An 8,818-nucleotide genomic window follows, 5' to 3' on the forward strand; every position below is an offset into this window, starting at 1 on the left:
TTAAGACAATCATACCATTACATTCAACTCACATCTCTGTTTTCTGTCTATGTATGCTTCTTCTAACTGCCTTAATAATGAGAAAGCTTTTAGAAGTTATAAATATAATTTCCTGATGTAGAAATGTAAATAGTTTAATTTTAAGTCCCTTATGATTTCTCTTTCCTGTTTACTTTTTTATGCTTCCTTGAGTCTTTTGTTTGAAAGTCAAATTCCCTATTCAGCTCTTGTCTTTCATCAGAAATACCCCAACCCCCTCCCCCCCTTTCACTGAATATTAATTTTTCCCCTGAGGGATTATGCTCAGTTTTACTGGGTAGGGGATTATTGGTTGTAATCTTTGATCCTTTGCCCTCTGGGATATCATATGGTCCTTTAATGTGGATACTGCTAAATCTTGTATAGTCCTGACTCTGACTCCATGATAGTCAAATTGTTTCTTTTGGGTTACTGGAAATATTTTCTCCTTGTCCCAGGAGGTCTGGAATTTGTCTATACTATTCCTGGGAGTTTTCGTTTGGGGATAACTTTCAAAAAGTGCTTAGTTGGTTATTTCAATTTCTGTTTTACCCTCTGGTTCTAGAATATCAGGGTAATTTTTTAAAAGATCGTATTTAAGCTCTTTTTTTTATTGTGACGTTCAGGTAGTTCAATAATTCTTAAATTATCTCTTGCAGATCTTTTTCCTATGTAAATTGGGGGTTTTCTGATGAGATATTTTACATTTTCTTCTATTTTTTCATTCTTTTGATTTTTATTTATTTCTCGATATTTTATGAAGTCATTAGCTTCTGTTTGCCCAATTCTAACTTTTAAGGAATTATTTTCTTCAGTGAGTTTTAGGACCACCTTTTCCATTTGGCCAATTTTACTTCTTAAAGGGTTCTTCTCTTAAGTGAATTTTTATGCCTCTTTTTCCATTTGACCAATTCTGCTGTTCAAGGCATTCTTCGCTTCATCGAACTTTTCTGCCTCTTTTGTTGTTTTATCTAATTTAGTTTTGAAAGTGCTATTTTCTTCAATATTTTTTGTGCCTCTTTTACCAAGCTATTGACTCTTTTTTCATGCTTTTATTGCATCACTCTTGCTTATCATCCCAATTTTTCTTCTACCTCTCTGACTTGATTTTTAAAGCTTTGTGTCTGTGTGTGCACAGGCATGTGTGCATGTGTGTGTGTTTTGTAATCTGCAACTAATTAATACTTTTCTTTGAAGCTTTAAATGCAGGAATATTGACTTAGCTATCTACTTCTGAGTGTGCTTTTATCTTGCTTGTTACTTCTATGGTCAGATTTCTTTTCTATTGCTTGCTCATTTTCCAGCCTATTTCATGACTTTTTACTCTATGCTGAAGTGGGACTCTACTTCCCAGATAAAGTGAGCATTGTGCCAAGCTTCAGGTTTTTTGTGCAGCCATTTTCAGAAGCATTTCTGGGGACCTGTAAGTTTTCAGTTCTTCCAAGATGATATGATAAAAATGTAGGTATGTTTACTACTATCCTTTACTGTGCACTCATTTGTGAGTGATCACAAGTACTCTTTTCAATCCTGTGTTCTGCTTAGCTAGTGCTTCTCCTCACACTGGGACTAAGGCCCAGGTATGGGACCCAGATCCAAGTACAGGCAATGCAACAGAGTCCTGCCCCTGGTTCCAACAAAAGGACCCCTGTAAATTTCCTTCTGACTTATTGTCCAACTCCCTTACAGTCTGTTGGCTGAGAGGCCTGGAAACTTCCATTGCTGCCACTGATTCAGTTGTCCTGAGGTCTGCTCCTGTTTTATTGGGGCCTAGTCTGCCTTGGTCTGTTCCAGGCTGGACTTCACTCTTCTCTCACCCTGGTGCAAGAGACCTTTCTTGCCAATCTTCTGAGTTGTCTTGGGCTGGAAAATTGTTTCACTCTGTCTTTCTGTGTGTTCTGACAGTCTAGAATTTATTTAGAGCCATTATTTAAAGGTATTTAGAGTGGTTTTGGGAGGAGTTCAGTCAGGTACTTGCCTTTATTCTGCCATCTTGGCTCTCCCCCTCAAGTCAGTTTCTATAAGGCAAGTCATCAGTCTCAAGTCTTCAGTGAAAGATTAGTCACTCTGGGAGCTCAGTTCCTGCAATACTCATGCCATTCTTCCCAAAGATAGATTTATGTGTCAGGAAAAACATACAAATGGAATCTGATTTACTTGCTCAAGTTCCTGGACTGTTTGATTTATGTTTGAGTAAATAAAGACATATGTCTTATAGGTATTGGTCTTTGGCTTTAGTTTTTCCCTATAAATGTATGTTTAACATTTCAACTTCTTTCCTTGGCATGTCTAGAGTTTTGAATGTTTTAAAGCAGTGTAACCCACAATTTTTCCTTCTCAGTTTTTAGTTATATTCATTAAACTTTTGTATATGTTTTCAGTACTCAGCATCAAGACAATGGAAAATCTGCAGCACGGAACATTGGACAAAGTTCAGTATTTTCCAGTTCAGATCCAATTTATAAAGATAACTAAAATATAGAACCTTATCCAAATATCCATCAAGTTACCCCACTGTTTTGGCTTCCAAAAATCTCTCTTAAAATCACATTAGACAGCAGAACATTTAACATTGCCAACAGCTATATTTAATATGCAATGCCTAATTGGTGTAAGTGGATTAATTTATTCAAACATCTCCAAATATTAAGCTTAATTTCCATGGCTGACTAAACAATTTTGAATTGAAAATAACTTTAGTCCTGTGTTTACTGCTTAAAAATATATTTGAAATATTACCAATTCAACAAATTAAAATTTAGCAAATATTTGTAAGTACCTGCTAGGTACAAGTCATTGTGCTAGGTACTGGGTGACTGAAAATAAGACAAACCTGAGAAAGTCTCTGCCCTCATGAAGCTTACATATTGCTGGGGAGACAGAACACATCCACAGATAATTAAATATAAAATGCTTTCAAAGTGTCCTCAAGATGTATCATGTACTGAGTGGGATTAGGGGAAAATCTAGAAAGACTTGATGATGGAGGCAATACATGAGTTGTACTTTCAAGGAAGGTGTGGATTTTAAAAGACCCAAGAGGAAGGGAGCACATTCCTCATGAAGAAGACATGTCATTGCACAAAGAATAGCTAAAATGCCATTTTGAAATAGAGAAAATATGGAAGTGTATTGTATAAAAGAAGACTGGGAAAATAGGTAAGAGTCAGATTGTTGAGGGCTTTAAAAGTCATTAAGCATTTTATATTTTGCCCTAAAAGTAATACAAAATATTTGAGAAGGGGAATGAAATGGTCCAATGGTGGGAATGTCAATTTAGTAATGATATGTAGTGTAGAAGAATGAATGCATGAAGCATTTTTTTAAGTTCTCTGTGCTAAGCAATGGGGGTACAAACAGAAAAGCTAGTCCCAGTTCACCTTCTGATGGGGAAGACACACCAAATGGAATGTTTCCACTGCCAGTCAGATGGCAAGCTCCTATGATCCTTTGCTAATGCTTCTTCTATAATGCAATTCCCAGTAGAAAAAAAAGATATCAGTTTCTGATAATGACCCATTTAATAGTGGCAAGGACTCAGATGGCAACAACTTTTTTTCTTGTCTTTAAGGAGCAGTCATCTTCCTATCTCTCTAAAGGGATTGTTTCCCAGGATCATGCCTGTGGGCACTGGGCTTTAAACTTTGCTATTTATTCCAAAAGTTCATGAGTTCTGCATCCTGGTCTGCCTCCATCAGGGTCTGAGGGAAGGTGGTGGTCAGGTTATGGTGTTTTGACTATCTTGGAACTTGTCACCTCCTGTCTCTGTCTCAGAGTGCTGCCTATATAGCGTCATATAAGTGATAATTCAGTCTATCTTTTTATTGTATTTTCTGATCTCCAGACTCTGAGAATACTTCAAAAAGTCAGAGTTCACACATGGCTAAAGAAATGCATTATAACAAACCAATAATGTTTGGTAGCAACAATAGTGTTTAGTGAATCATCTACTCTGATTGAATGTTGATTTGCCTATTTGTATTCCCTGCAACTTGTCTTTGCTGTTCATTTATATCCCCCAAATTTCACACACACACACACACACACACACACACACACACACACACACACACACGCACACATACATACACACACGATAAAAGGTTAAAACCTATGAATACAGCAGTTTATATATTAACAAATTTATTGAATCACTAAATGGCAAAGTCAATTTTACATTTAAAAGCCTCTCTCAGTGAGGGGGTCATGAAAGACAGTTTATTATAAAATAGGCTTACATTTTCAAAACTCTAATGTCCTAAATAATTACGAGTATATCAGGGAAAATTTAACGTTCCTTGTAAAAAAAAAAAAAGCCCTTAGTGACTTGTGTTTATTTGACCAATGGTTATTACCTAACGATATGCATCATTTTTCTCTGTATTGAACTTGTTTGTAGGGATTTTGTGGGAGCTCACTGAAATACACTGTCATTATGGGACTGACATACATAAAGATGCTCTTGTTTAAATGTAGCCTGACATTTAAGTTAAATGAAGGGCTACTTGGAATAACAGAAATTGGATTGAATGTATCTTTTTCAATACCTAGAGTACTCTGAGTATAATGTAAAAAAATGAGATTTAGGTCAGTGTGATACTTTAAATGTAAGAATAAATCTGATATCCTCATCAGGACACACAGCCATGTAAAAGGAAGATAGTATGAGCTGAGTTAAATTCAATTTTCATACATGATCAGCATCTATTTCATATAACTACTACTACTACATCTTTGTTTGCTCAATATAAGACATTTCAGGATACTTTTAGGCTACTTCAATATGGTGTCAAAACAAAGGAGCATGAAGTTTAAAAAATCCATATATTGCCATTTTAATAAATATCATGGAGAAAAAAATAAACAAGTTGTTCCTTGGCAAGAATACTGAATGTGGAGTTAGGGAGATTTGATTCAAATTTTGACTCTGGCTTTTAATATCTGTGATGTTGGTTAAATAATTTAACTTCTTTAAGTCTTTCTTTCTTCATCTGTGAAAAGAGACATTGGTTTCATAATTAATTCAAAAAAATTAAACACTTTCATTGTGAAGTCCCTCTCTTCCATACTTTAAATCACCTTATCATTTCTACAGTTTTACGCTTGTGTTCAAGGATGAGGTGGTCCTTCTCCATACCAATGTCAACTGTTCTACTTTTAATCTCATTGATTTAATTAACCAGAAAATTCCCTCTCATCACTAAAACAATCTTTCTAATGTTCAACCTGGACAGCCACCAGGTACCTAAAAATGTCCATACCTTCTCCATCTTTCAAAACATTCACTTGACTGCACTATTCTTTAAAATTTCTATCCTGAATCTCTTCTCCTTTTCACATCCTAACTCTTAGAAATAAGTTTTCTGCTCTCATTTTCAACATATTTCTCACATCTCAATAACTTCTCAAGCCTTTATAATTTGATCCCCATTCCCATCATTTGGCTGAAAATGCTTCAAAGTCAACAGTGATCTCTCCATTGCACAATTAAATGATTTTTTTTCAGTCTCCATCCTTCTTGAACTTTCTGTAGTGTCAGACATTTAAGAAATTAGTATTTATAAGCACCAACTGTTGGCCAGGCACTGTGTTATTGACAGTCTTTGTCATTGCTTCCTCCTCCTGCTTAATTCTCACATTTCTCTCTGGAATTTCATGACATCGCTCTGACATGGTTCTTTTTCCTTTTGATTCATCAGACTGTTGCTTCACAATTCTCTTTTAAAATTCATGATTTGTTTCCTATCCTTATGCATGGGTATCAACCAGGGTTCTCTCCTGGATCCTCTTCTCTTCTCTCTCTGTAGTCTTTATCTTGATGACATCATCACACTTCATCTGTTTATTTATCTTCACTAAGTAGAAGCTATTTCTTTCCTTAGGTCCAGAGCTGATATTTGTCCTGAGGTTCAGTGTTAAATCACCACTTGTATTTTAGACATTTAGGACTGGGTGTCCCAAAACTATTTCAAACTCAAACATCTCCAAAAGGACTCATTATCTTTTTTAAAAACTCTATGTCTATCTCTATTCCTAATGTCCATATATCTTTCAATCACCTTTCCTCTAATGACACAGTTAAACAACTTCAGGCCAGTTCTTTGCTCTTCACTCTCTCCTCTTCCAATCATCTCTGATTATTTAATAAATGTAAGTGATTCCTTTTCCTCAACAACTGTCACATCTATCACTCCTTTCTCTTTGTTACACTGCCACCCTGATTCATACTTTAAAGACTTCTTTACTGGATTTTTGCAATGCTCTTCCAATTGACATTCCATAATCAATATCACTTCTCTGATGGACATGTTCCATATAGCAGCTAAATTAATATTCTTAAACAACAGATAGACTCACTCCTTATCTCAAGAATTCATGCAGTCACCTTTAGGTGTAGAAAAAAGATCCAAATCCTTCTATTTAGTGTATAGCATTCTCACAATGTATGTTTAGTTATTTTTTTCTGGATTGATTTAGTCTCTCTCTCTCTCTCTCTCTCTCTCTCTCTCTCTCTCTCTCTCTCTCTCTCCCTCTTTCTCTCTCTCTCTCTATACACACACACACACACATTATATATATACATATATATATATATATATACACAGAAACACAGAAACACATACATATACATATATGGCTTTTTAAAACTAGCTTATTTACTTTTCATTATACAAAATATTCTGTTCTCTGACTCCTTGTCTTTGCAAATTTTTCCAATGCCTAGAATGCTCTCCTTCCTCATATCACCCTTTTATTACCTTTTAAGGCTCGTTTTAAGGGACAACTCCTAAAATAAAGGTTTTTTTGTCCTGATTTTTCTCAGTTTTAATTTCCTTTCCTCAAGTCATTATTTATTTTATCTATGTCCATGGCTTACTCTTTCCTTGTGTAATTTAAGCTTCTTAGGGACAGAGACAATATTGTTTTTATATTTGCATTTCTTGTAACTTGCATAGCACCTGTCACACAGGAAATGCTTAAGTTAATGCTAATTAACTGATTTCTATATCAAGTTCTTAACCTGAAGTACACGAACTATCTTTTTTTTTTAACTTTTATAAAAGGCTATTTACTTAGATGGTTTAGTGTGAATTGTTGATACAAAAGTTTCAATCCAGAAGTCTTTGATACTTCAGTTTGATGCAGCTTTTCTGCTGGGCTTACTGCAGTATTAAATCTATCATTTCTCATCATGTCTCATCAGTCTCCATTCTCCAGTCAATCCCCAATCCCCAATGCAGACATCAAAATCAACTGCCACTTTTATGGAGACACTGCTAGGACATCAATGAAAAAGTTCAATTTATCTGTCCTCCTGAAAGGGCTTCTCTGAGCAAGTTGAGGTAGGGAGGGTCACCGAAGTGCTTTCCTCTTCCCTTCTTCCCAGTGATTTCTTGTAAGAAGCCTTCCAGTCTTGGCTGGAGAAGAACTTGAGGTTAGGCAGTTTCCCAGTATCAGAGAACCAAAATGTTGGGGTTTAGGGCTTCAGAGTGTTATTATTTTACCAATAAGAGCAAATCAGACTCTAAAGAAATCTGAGCCCATGAATTATGTTTTGAAAAAAAGAAGCTTTTGATTATCATGTTTCAATCTTACTAATTTATTATATGAACTAATAAAAAACAACTTATTCTGTGAACGAGTCCACAGCCTTCACCAGAATAACAAAGGGAGATGCTCAGAGGCCAAGTGGGGTTCTTTGATTTTATCTTGTGGAATTAGATAACATGATATACTTGGTGCATAATTCCTTCGTTCTTAGAATGGTTGGTTAGCAATATTTATATAAAGCAGCTGTAACTGATCATTAAAATATTTCCAATCTGAACCTTCTTTTAGCCTTGAAAAAATTACTGTGAGCTGTAAAATTTGTAATTAAGATAATGTTCTTTTCTTCCCCTAACAAACTAGAATAAATATGAACTCTGAGATAAAAGGTAGACTTCGGAAAAGTCTGAAATTTTTACAATGACTTTATGGGTAGAAAGAGAGGGAAGGGATAGAAGTATAGAGAGAGTAGCCTAGTCACCAGTCTTATTAGAATGAGTGAGAAAAAAAATTCCCTGTGGATATTTGCAATTCAGATTCTAAGATTAAAGACATTTGACTATTTCTAATTGTTTGGAGTGATTTTAAAAGTTTAATTCCAGTCAATTCTCCCTCCCAAGTAAATACATATGCACAATGCATAGATGTATGTGTGAGGTTATACAGCTTTCTCTATTTTATTAAGTTATTTACATTTCCAAATTTTTGTATGAAAACATCTGTCATCATTCATAAGTGCTTTGTGATGTGGATGTGTATACATATACATACAAATATATTTACTTATTTGTTTATAAGAGTTGAATTCAAGTAGATGACACAGGGGACTGGTTCAATATTCATGGGATTTAACTAGGACAGAAATCTGTACCTCTATCTAAAATAGGCAGTAGTTTACCCTTAGTTGGAGGCTAAGCTCATTGTCAAAAAATTTCTAAATAGTTATTTTACTATACCTAAATTTCAGAGTTAATCAGTGTGAACCAAAACTCTGAGACCTCTATACTAATACAGTCTTAGTTTGTATAAGAGTCAAGTCACTAGAATGAAGAAAAACCTTGGAGACACCAAGATAGAGGCAGTGACCAAGGAAATGTCAAACTTTCTGGGATTACTCAGTGGGAGGAAAACCTTATGACCTGGAATCTAGTCCTTCCCAATTTTCCATTGAAAGGGACAAAAAAGTATCAATTTCTCTTCCCAAATCTTGCCTTGAAGTTAGCCTTGATGTCAGTCTTGCTAACTTGATGAT

Source organism: Notamacropus eugenii, chromosome 2, assembly GCF_028372415.1.
Source record: "Notamacropus eugenii isolate mMacEug1 chromosome 2, mMacEug1.pri_v2, whole genome shotgun sequence".
NCBI lineage: Eukaryota > Metazoa > Chordata > Mammalia > Diprotodontia > Macropodidae > Notamacropus > Notamacropus eugenii.